This window comes from Priapulus caudatus, unplaced genomic scaffold, assembly GCF_000485595.1.
Source record: "Priapulus caudatus unplaced genomic scaffold, Priapulus_caudatus-5.0.1 Scaffold32, whole genome shotgun sequence".
NCBI classification, from domain to species: Eukaryota; Metazoa; Priapulida; class Priapulimorpha; order Priapulimorphida; family Priapulidae; genus Priapulus; species Priapulus caudatus.
Window position 1 is genome coordinate 723,171 of NW_014577093.1, and position 9,739 is coordinate 732,909.

Sequence of the window (9,739 nt, forward strand, 5' to 3'; positions counted from 1 at the left end):
TCTCTCTCTCTCGGCATTCTCTCTCTCTCTCTCTCTCTCCGCTCTCTCTCCTTCTCTCTCTCTCTCTCCCTCTTTCTTCATCTCTCTGCCTTCGTCTCCTAGTTCTCCCTCTCTCTCTCTCTCTCTCTCTCTCTCTCTCTCTCTCTCTCTCTTCTCTCTCATCTCTCTGCCTTTCTCTCTCTGTCTCTCTCTCGTCTCTCTCGCTTCGCTCCTCTCTTCTTCTCTCTCTCATCTCTTCTGCTCTCTCGTCTCTCGCCTCTCTCGCTCTCATCTCTCTCTCTCTCTCTCTCATCTTCTTGCTTTTCTCTCTCTGTCTTTCTCTCTCTCTCTCTCTCTCTGGCTTCTGTCTTCATTCTCTCTCTACTTCTCTACTTTCTCTCCCCTTCTCTCCCCCTTTTTCTATCTTATCTATATCTTATCGTATCTTATCTATCTACTATCTATCTTATCTATCTCTATCTATTTTCTTATCTATCTATTCTATCTATCATCTATCTGTATGCATTATCTATCGTATCTATCTATACTATCTCATCATATCTTATCTATCCTATTCTATCATATTCTATCCTACCTACTACCTATCTACCTATCTACCTATCTACCTATCTACCTATCTACCTATCTACCTATCTACCTATCTACCTATCTACCTATCTACCTATCTACCTATCTACTTATCTACCTATCTACCTATCTACCTATCTACCTATCTACTTATCTACTTATCTAAGTACTTATCTCTATATATATATCCCCCTCTCCCTCCCTTCCTCCCCCCTCTCTCTCTCTTTCTCCGTCTCTCTGTGTCTCTCTATTAGCAGTGCTGATGGACTCTCGCTATGTTTGTTCTGATTGGGGTTTATTGGTTTCCGCTGTGGCACGCTTCTATTCAGGCGCTAGTCACTAATGGCCTGAATTCACCTCTGTCCTGCTATAAGACAGAGCTGATCCTATACAATATATACTATACTGCCCTACCAACCCATTCTCACCCGACCAACCCACTACCACCTCACCCGCCCACTCCCACCCCCAAAAACCCATTCCCATCCCCTCACTCTCACCCACTCGCACCCCATCACCCACTCACACCCCACAAACCCACTTCCATCCCACCTACCCATTCACACTCGCAACACCCCCAACTTACATCCACCCCCACTTCCAGCTCTCTAACCCGCGCGCACATTACAATTGATGGACCTCGCAACAAAGTGCCTATATAGATCTACTGTGAGCATACTTGCAGTGTGCAAACATCACGAAATGTTCTCATTGAGCCAGAAATGTGCTCCGAAGTTGACTATTTTGAAAACTTGCGACAGACGCAAGTTATTTGAACGAAGCGCCAGATAACGCAAAATAGTATCCATACGCCATAGCGCAAATAGTTCCTGGAACGAAAACACTATATTTGTTTCCTGATTGCATATGTAATGTAGATAACATATGATTTAAACAAATTTCACAATTTTGGACTGAACGAACTTCGAATAATAATTTATAACTTGTTTTATCATAGAAAATAACTTCTGATTAAAATTGTCTGCTAAGCTGATCTAATTGAAATTGTCTGCTAAGCTGATCTAATTGAAATTGAAATTGAAATTGTCTGCTAAGCTGTCTGATTGAAATTGTTCTAAGCTTATGTCTGGATTGGCGAAATATGTAAACAAACATTAACGTTGTCTGTTACATTATAAACCCTATAACCTCGTAAATAATAATCTTCAAAGTCCAAGGGACTATATTAAAGGAGGAAAGAGGCGCGCACCGATTATCACCGGTACTTACGGAGACACACAGCCCTCCGCCCCACCCGCCGCCGCCGCCGCCGCCGCCGCCGCCGCGGGCAATCCGCAGCGCACGTGGCGCTGACCCCGCGGTCACGGTATAAGCGTCATCCCACTGACCGATCGACGGACGGCGGGCAACAACAATGCACGAGCATTGACGTGCCGCGCGCGCGCCACGCTTAACGAGGGGAGACGGACGAACACTGGCCATTAACTCATGCCCGCGATTGAGAGCGATGAGTAAGTGGGCGAGACAAGCACAGAGTGAGAGGGTAGAGAATGAGAGGCAGAAAGGTAGAGAGAGAGAGAGAAAGAGAGAGAGAGAGAGAGCAGCAGGGAGAGAAGAGAGAGCAGAGAGAGAGAAAGAGAGAGGAGAGAGAGAGAGAGAGGAGAGAGAGAGGAAGAGAGAGAGAGGAGAGAGAAAGAGCGATGAGGCACACGCGTATCGAGTTGGGAGACAAAAAAAAACAGAGAAATTGAGAGAGGTAAAGAGAGGGAGAGATAAAGAAAGGTAGGGAGAGGTAGAGAGTGAAGGAAGAGAAGCACGCGCTTTAGTAGAGCATGACAACAAACAGAGAAGAGAGAGCCGAGAGAGAGGAGACGAGAGAGAGAGAGGAGAGGCGAGAGGAAGAGAGCGCCCGCGAGCGAGAGAGAAAGAGAGAGAGAGAAGAGAGAGATGAGAAAATAGAGAGAGAGAGAAGCAATAGGAAGAGGGCGATGAGAGAGAAGTAAGAGAGGTGCCTTTCCATTACATGCATTTTCAACGAACACCCCCAGTGAAAATGCCCTGGACCTCACTAACCCAATACATGAAGACCCGTGTGGCATTCATGCTGAGAGAGCGAGTGGCCATTGCAATTACAATATAGACGTGCATATGAGAGAAGCGTATATATATATATATATATATATATATATATGCAAGCAGATGCTCCGACGCGGCCTGTGCATAGCAATGAAAGCGTGTGATTTCCAACCTGTGTTATCGCAATACCAATATAATATCGTGTATTATATTGCTATTACTTCATGAAAGGTCAAATGATTAGGCAAATGTGTGTGGAATGAAAATGTAAGCGATGCAGTAGTAGTAGTGATTTCATAACGATCACAAGCCAAACCCGCATCTATCGTGACATTTACTGTCGTAAGCTATAAATATAAGGGTTGATACTGGATCGAATTAGATTCAGCGGTTAATGTGTCCTGCATTTTCTGAATGGTGCGATTCAGTAAGCGTGATCTTTGGGTTAAGTTAACGCGTATTGTAGATGGGCAACCACGATGAGTTAAGAATAATACGGTAACCTATAGTGGATCGAATAGTAGTAAACTGAGTTATTGCAAAGTGAGCCGACAGAAGGTAACCTCATATAATGTATTCTGTGACAAATAATAATAATAATTAATAAATCATAATAATAAATAGTTTCAGTGCGGTAAAGCCAAACTGTAGTCATATGAGCTGCGATGGAATCATGGTAAGTTCGAATATACAGTAAGGTATAGAGTCACATGAGCTCAGCTAAATTGAAGTAAACGGATGTAAGATAGACTAACGTGTTATTCATGTACATATCAGATATCCGACTGGGCGTTGTCCAAGAACCCGTTACTAGACAATTAATATAACACAGAGAAGCCTGCAGAACACATTGCTATCTTGACTATACAGTCAAGGGAGGCTGTATGCACTCACACGCCGTCTTGAAATAATCATAGCAGACACAGCATGCATGCGCGCCTTGTACACACTCAGCATCCCTCTAGCATCCCTCACGCATCCCCGCATCCCCTCATCCCCAAACAGGCTTCTGCGTTCTCCTGCCTCGTCTTGCATCCCCCTGCATCCCTAGCATCCTTATCATCTCCTTGCATCACTTTGCATTCTCGTATCGCATTGCATTCTCTTTGCAATCCCCCAGCATCTTCGTGAATCCCCCAGCATCATCTTGATCTCCCCAGCATCTTCTTGAATCCCCCAGCATCATCTCGCATCCTTCCTGCCCGCTCCGCGTGTAAGGCTTCCTAGAAGTTCGCGTCTACATCAAACTATCGTCTGCAGCAAGAAACTGCTACAACTGATAATGTTGCTGCTGCTGATACTGCTGATACTGTTGCTGCTGCTGTTACTGCTGATACTGTTGCTGCTGCTGATACTGCTGATACTGTTGCTGCTGCTGATACTGTTGCTGCTGCTGATACTGCTGATACTGTTGCTGCTGCTGATACTGTTGCTGATGCTGATACTGCTGATACTGTTGCTGCTGCTGATACTGTTGATACCGTTGCTGCTGCTGCTGCTGATATTGTTGCTGCTGCTGCTGCTGATACTGTTGTTGCTGCTGCTGCTGCTGATACTGTTGCTGCTACTGCTGATATTGATGTTGCTGCTGATACTGCTGATACTGTTGCTGCTGCTGCTGATACTGCTGATACTGTTGCTGTTGTTGCTGCTGCTGCTGCTAATGCTACTACTACTACTGCTGCTGCTGCTGCTACTACTACTACTGCTGCTACTGTTGCTGTTGCTGTTACTACTACTACTGCTGCTGCTGCTGCTACTACTACTACTACTACTACTACTACTACTACTGCTGCTGCTGTTGTTGCTGCCGCTGCTGTTGTTGCTGTTACTGCTGCTTCTCTTGGCTTCGGCTGCTAAGCCTCGCGTCAACGCTACGTCTCTACATATGCATATAGTAAGCTAATAGCAGATGACGCACGGCCAGCGCTGCCTCCTGACTGCGTCCGTTATCACGTGCACCCGCGCGCGCTAGCGCCGACATATTGAATTTCGCGCAACCTAAATTTAGGCAAGAAGCTGTTGGTGCGCGCACGCGAGCCGCGCGGGCGCGTCTACTCCGCGAATACTGTTAACTCGACTATAGGGCTTCTATATATAACCCGTTGTGCGCGAGGCGGAGGGAAGCTGGCACATCCTTCCGCCACGTTCCCCCACCGCGGTGTTGTGTGTGTGTGTGTGTGTGTGTGTGTGTGTGTGTGTGTGTGTGTGTGTGTGTGTGTGTGTGTGTGTGTGTGTGTGTGTGTGTGTGTGTGTGTGTGTGTGTGTGCGCGTGTGTGCTGAGCGAGTTTTATAGTTTTTTGATATCGAATCGTTGCGTGGACGCGGATCTATGCTAGACGCGTAATGAGTATCGTCCCGTGATAGCGCGTCTGCTGTTTCAGGGATCGGTAAAACACACAGAGGGATTACAGCGCAGATAATCTGTAGAAGGAGCGAGAGAGATCTAGAAAAAAGAAAGAAGGAAGACAGAGAGAAAAGGGGTGGAAGAGAAGGGAAAGGGAACGGAGAGCGATATAAAGAAGAAGAGAAGGGAAAAAGAGATATAGAGAAGAAGAGAAGTGAGAAAGAGAAACAGAGAGAGTGAAAGAGAAAGAAGAATAGGAAGCGAGTGATTGAGGAGAGAGGGGGGAAGAGGAGATGGTGAGATGGTTCGCTTGATAGCGAAGGGTCTCTATATATGCTAGCCAGACGTAATTGTATACCTGAGCAAAAGATTAATTGCACCCGTAAAGAATACGTGTGTGTGTGTGTTTGTCTGTCTGTCTGCCTGTCCGTCCCTTTCTCTCTTTCTCTCTATTTCTCTCTCTCTCTCTCTCTCTCTCTTTCTCTCTCTCTCTCTCTCTGTTTTCGTCTCTCCTTCTCTCTCTTTCTCCCTGCATACGTGTGTATTAATCCGTAACCCGTTACGTGGTTACGTGCTCAGTATGCTATTGCCAGCACGTGAATTGTTTGTTTGCTTGTCTTTTTTAAATTGATATAATATATATATATATAGCTTTCTGTATATATAGCACATTCTCTAACCAGCCTTGACATTCAACGGCATACTGAAATTACACACACATAGACACGCTCACAAACGCATGTACATACACACACACGCACACACATACACCCAGAGAAAAAGATAGAGCTACAGAGAAGGAGAGAGAGTGAGAGAGAGGCAGACCGACAGACAGACAGGCAGACAAACGCACATGCATACGCACGAAATGCTCTGAAATACAAAGAGTCTCATAGTTCGTCAAAGTTCTCATACAAAGAACGTCAAGATGCGAGCGCGTATGTGGGTACAATGACCAGCCCCCAACCACAAACCCACCCACCCACAAACCCACCCTCAGCTTACCTACCCACCCAAAACCCCCCACATTCACCCACCCACCCACTCATAACCCCCTCCCCAACACAAACATCCAAATAAATACGTGAAATGCGGCCATTTTATGAAAATCGGTTTGTGTATATTGTGTATCTCTCTACTCGCGGCGCGGTCTCGGCGCCTGCGCGCTCCCCTCACGACCAGCATGAGTGAGATTCACACAGCACATCGACCAACGTCCCACACACACACACACACACACACACACACACACGCACACAGGAATCAACACGATGAAGAAACAAACGGTCTCTATGAAACTTCAGACACGAAATGCACAGCATATGTACAATATATGCTCCAAACACCCAAACGCTCATGACAATTATCGTCAAACCCACGTGATCGTAACAATCCCCATTAAGCGTGTGCTTCTAACAACCATTAGACAAACGTTTGCAACAATCATCAAGCAAGCGATCGTAACATTCATCGTTAAACCCACGTGATCGTAACATTTCCATTAACCACGAGCTTGAAACAATCACCAAACAAACGCTCGTAACAAGGGTCGATAAACCCATGTCATCGTAACAAACATCGTTAACCATAAGCTTGCAACAATCACCAAACAAACGCTTGTAACAATCATCATTAACCATACACTCGTAACAATCATCGTTAACCATTCACTTGTAACAATCATTATTAACCATGCACTCGTAACAATCATCATTAACTATGCACTCATAACAATAATCATTAACCATACACTTGTAACAATCAACATTAACCATACACTTGTAACAGTCATCGTTAACCATACGCTTGTAACAATCATCATTATCCATACGCTTGTAACAAGCGTCATTAACCATATGCTTGTAACAATCATCGTTAAACTAACGCTTGTAACAATCATCATTAACCATATGCTTGTAACAATCATCGGTAAACTAACACTTGTAACAATCATCATTAACCATATGCTTGTAACAATCATCGGTATACTAACACTTGTAACAATCATCATTAACCATATGCTTGTAACAATCATCGGTATACTAACACTTGTAACAATCATCATTAACCATATGCTTGTAACAATCATCGGTATACTAACACTTGTAACAATCATCATTAACCATATGCTTGTAACAATCATCGTTAAACTAACGCTTGTAACAATCATCATTAACCATATGCTTGTAACAATCATCGGTATACTAACACTTGTAACAATGGTCGTTAAACTAACGCTCGTAACAATCATCGTTAAACTAATGCTCGTAACAATCATCATTAACCATACACTCGCAAAAATCATTGCTAACCATACGCTTGTAACAATCGTCGTTAACCATATGCTTGTAACAATGGTCGTTAAACTAACGCTTGTAACAATCATCGTTAAACTAACGCTCGTAACAATCATCATTAACCATACGCTCGCAAAAAACGTTGCTAACCATACGCTCGTAACAATCGTCGTTAAACCATATGCTTGCAACAATCATCATTAACCATATGCTTGTAACAATCATCGTTAACCATATGCTTGCAACAATTGACGTTAAACTAATGCTTGTAACAATCACCATTAACCATACACTTGCAACAATCATCATTAACCATATGCTTGCAACAATCGTCGTTAAACTAACGCTCGTAACAATCACCATTAACCATACACTTGCAACAATCATCGTTAACCATATGCTTGCAACAATCATTGTTAACCAAATGCTCATAACAATCACCATTAACCATACGCTTGCAACAATCATCGTTAACCATATGCTTGCAACAATCATTGTTAAACAAATGCTTGTAACAATCATCGTTAAACCCACATAACCTTAACAATAATCATGAAACAACCGCTCATAATAATTACCGTTAACTCTGGGCTTGTAACAATTAACATTAGTCGTAGCCCGTTGCAATCATTGTTAAACCCACGAAATCGTAACAATCATAGTCACACACGCTAACAATCGGTCATCGCTAAATTCAGACACACGTAAATGACAATTGTCGCTAACCACACGACCCACTCGCACCGATCTCTCGCTCACGCTCCAAACAACATCCAGTAACGACTAGTGTTACGATGAATCGCAAAATATATATGTATCTAACTACCGATGGTGTACACAGGTACTAAAAACTGCACGCACACGACGATATACATTCATCCGTCAATCAGTAATGCTCTCACTCGTACATAAAAGCTCACTCGAACAACCAAACACATGCACTAACACCTATACTAGTATGTAAACCCTCAGCTCAACTGCCATCAGTACGATGTAAAATGTATACAAAATATTCATAATATTTTTTCTTTGGGTTTTGACTTGTGAACGAAGCTCAGCTTGCGTTATATAATAGGTCATACGACAACACTCCTTTCTCTAATTATAGCTATCGCGCTATCTTCGCTTATTCGTAATTTTTTTATATATTTTACACGCATTTCTTACGTTTTTAACACAGTTTATAATAATACCTGTTCATCTTACGAACGTACACACCGACGAAAACATCGTCATCGTGTATCAGCAACATCATTATGATCATCATTGTCGTTGTTGACGTCATAATCATCATTATCGTCGTCGTCATCGTCGTCGTCGACGTCGCCATTATCATCAGCGTAAACATCAGCATCAGCATCCTCAACATCGCCACTAACCGCAAAATCAACATCATCATAAGCATCATAATAATCGTCATTATCATCAAAATCAACATCATTACTAACATCAGCATCATCATCGTCACTATCCCCTTCTACATCATCGTCATCGTCATCATAAACATCAACATCGTCACCATCATCAGCGTCGGCGTCAGCATCAACACCAGCATCAACAACTTCTTTGTCATCATTATTTCTCCAAGCAACAGCCCGCGTGACGATACTGCGCGCAGGCAAATATTTAGTACGCGAATTATAACATCAGCACCTCCACGCGTTCCTACACAATACTACTACACACGCTCGCACCCACTCACATGCACACACACACGTCCCACGCACACGCACACACGCTCACATGCACACGCACACATGTACACACATACACACGCCGCCACGCACACGCACATACGCACACACGCGCTCACACGCGCACGCATACATACGCATGCACACACTCCGCCACGCACACACATACACTCACACGCGCACGCATACATGCACATACACATGCCCCCCACGCACACGCTTAGACACGCGCGCACACTGACTTTTACAGACATAAGCAGTCACGCACAGGAGTTCTCGCGATCACGTGTTCAGCTCGTTCCACCCACGTGATGACGCCCTGCCCGCCAGCCATGAAGCCTTCCACGATTCCACGCTAACAAGCATCTGACCTTGTACTATCACTCATCTCTAACATAATCGGTACATAACAAGCAAGTAACATCATTAAGCATCGATTCTACGCAATTCTAATATATATATATATATATATATATATATATATATAATTGCTTTGGCGAACACGTAAATTAACCGGATATCATTCGGGGTAAATAAAAGTAGATTCGAATTAAAAGTAAACACCGGATATACTCTCTCGCGCGAGTGACATGCCGATCACCTGATATTCGTTCTGTACTATACTGTACATCCTTTAATTATGCTGCGGCTTCGATAATAATAAATTTCTCAGAACGTGCGCCTTTATGGGGCTTTATTCGTACGTCCCTTATCTTAAAAGGTTTCTTTCCCGCTCTTTCGCTCGCTCTCTCTCTCTCTCTCTCTCTCTCTCTCTCTCTCTCTCTCTCTCTCTCTCT